The 2,537-nt window shown below is 42.2% G+C and overlaps 1 long non-coding RNA gene across 1 annotated transcript; it reads right to left on the bottom strand.

The window, feature by feature from the left end:
- Positions 1-1,604: 1,604 nt before the first annotated feature.
- LOC123176538 (uncharacterized) lies at positions 1,605-2,537 on the bottom strand. Its single transcript, XR_006488559.1, has 2 exons — positions 2,434-2,537; positions 1,605-1,924 (listed from the first exon to the last, which is right to left on the bottom strand). It is a non-coding gene; the product is annotated as an uncharacterized lncRNA (long non-coding RNA).

Genomic DNA, 2,537 nt, shown 5'->3' with positions numbered 1-2,537 from the left:
CCCTGAAATGCTGACGCGTGGATGCCTATTGCTCCCTGTTAGTGCCACCAACCGGGACCAAAGGCCCTCCTTCCTGGGCTCGCCGCACCGGCCACGTGGAGGCCCATCGTCCCGGTTCGTGTAAGAACCGGGACTAAAGGGCTAGGGCATTAGTAACGACCCTTTAGTCCCGGTTCAACAACCGGGACAAAAGGCCCTTACCAACCGGGACAGATGACCCTTTTTCTACTAGTGAGTGGTCTTCTTCGGAGGTAGAAGCGAGTGGCTTGTTGTCCTTGGCATGTTCTGCGGGAGTAGGCAAGGAGCTGTTGGTTGTCGATGCTGGTTTGTTGCTGCCCTCACCCTGCTGCTGGTGTGGCTACTACTCAGGGCGTCTGACCTTGGTGATCTTGGCTAGGCTCCTATTACCATCTCTTGTTTGCCTGTATCTCAAATAGGTCGTAAGCTGCTACAGCTCTCTGTATCTTTGTCGTTTCTTGTTTCTTTACTTGTTGTACGCTTACTTGTAATCCTGGCCGGTTGATGGCTTTGTTAATTCAAAGCCGGGTTAGGTTCGAACCTTTTCTCGGGCTCGGCCGACACCTTTTCTCTAAAAAAATTACTCTGGTACAAAAAGAAATCACATTTATTGAAATTTTCTTGATGGAGAACAGAAATGTGAACAAGGGTAGTATATAGTTCAGATATGAAAGGAGCAATTAGACTTGTACAAGTAATGATTCATGAGGCATGTGAACAGTCTGAGAATGGTATAGAGCCTTTGAATAGAAAGCCAAGCAAATCATGATGGAAGGATCATTCTTTCCAAAAGGATCATTTTATGACTGCAACCTTAACACTGATTAATAAAATTGTTTCGCCGTGCTCCATTGGATCCAACTGTGCAATGAGTGCATAATTTGCACAGAACTGGTATTGCTTCATTATGTAGAATCAAATCGATAAGATTAACTGGAAGGGAATAGTCACTTGGAATCAGCTATCGCAAACCTGATTCACCAATTCTACTTTAAGGAAAATCGTAAAGTATGGCCTACCAACAGCTAGCATAAAATTCGACAACACAATGGGCTAAAGAGCACATAAGCAATAAGCTTACCACCATAGTCCTTGTTCTCACTCAACATAGGAATCAGGAAGCATAAAAAGAACACCCGGCAGGACTGCATATTGAAAACACAAAATATGGTTATGAAACCACCAAACAATAACCAATAGCAAAATATCTCTTTAGATTAGCTACTGACATTAAACAAATGTAGATATTCAGATATGGATAGAGCTACCATAACACTAAAGCTGTACCCAATAGCAAATCCTCTTTCTCTTCAGATTAGGTACTGAACACTCGATAAACGAGTATATATCACACATAAAGCTATTGCAGCACATATCACATAATAAACCATCTGGAATCAAGATATCAACAAATCATATCCCTGATGCACACCAAGGAAGGCAAAAGTATAGTAGCATAGCACTCCCTCTGTAAACTAATACAAGACGTTTTAAGTCACTAAAGGAGCACAGATTGCAATAACAATAGTGACCTAAAAACGTCTTATATTTGTTTATAGAGGGAGTACCATACAAGGCAAGTGAGATATACAAATAACAATGTACATGAACCGATATATCCATCACCAAAGGAGCACAGATTGCAATAGTGCAGCACAATTCAATCTCTACTAATATAGGACAGACATGAGCATGTTACAACTTGCCCCTTTCTCAGTATTACATAATCCTTGGACCTTGGCATTCACACATTGTTGGACCTTGACTTCTACCGGGTCAGGTACGCTTGGATGATGATCGCAGACGGGGTCGAGTTCCTCGAGGGCCCTGGCGGCATGGGGGTCTACGTCTCATGGGACATCGAGCCGCTCCGCAGAGCCAGAGTGAGTGACATTTCCCTTTCCTACTGGTGTTCATGTTTCAGATTGGAATAGTAATAGTTAGTAACTAATAAGAAGCATCGGAAATTGTCGACATGAAGATCATAGTGTGCTCATGTGTTTACTGATCATTGACCGGTGAATTGAATTAGTTATGCTACAGATATTCTTGTGTCGAATGTACTTAATATTTGAACCAGGTCACTGCAGTGCCTGCAAATCTGGAATTCTGAAAAAAATAGTACTCAGATATCTAAGTGGCATGGGAGCTGAACATTCTAACGGCCAGTGTCACTTCTCCAAAATGCCAACTCTAGTCGTATGGTTCTAATTTTCACAGTATCTATAGAACCATAGGCATAGGTTTAAGTTTATCCTCGTTTGCTTGTACCAACCTAATCATTTATTCAGTGATTCGACCCAATGAGGCAGTATTAATCTAATTTCTAAAAATGCGTCATTGAGACATGATCAGATTTGACGATAACAAGTAAAAGGAAAATAAAACTATAGAGATATATATTTAGTTATTTACCTGAAGAACAAACCACCTTGGTGGAGTGTTCGTAGCACCTAAAAGCGGCCGGTCGGGAAGGAGGCGAGGAGTCCACCACCGTCGAGCTAGTGCTGGGTCGCAAG

The sequence above is a fragment of the Triticum aestivum genome, unplaced genomic scaffold (assembly GCF_018294505.1).
Source record: "Triticum aestivum cultivar Chinese Spring unplaced genomic scaffold, IWGSC CS RefSeq v2.1 scaffold9010, whole genome shotgun sequence".
NCBI classification, from domain to species: domain Eukaryota; kingdom Viridiplantae; phylum Streptophyta; class Magnoliopsida; order Poales; family Poaceae; genus Triticum; species Triticum aestivum.
Note: the sequence above shows the minus strand (reverse complement) of the source record. Positions and strands in the feature narration are given on the sequence as shown.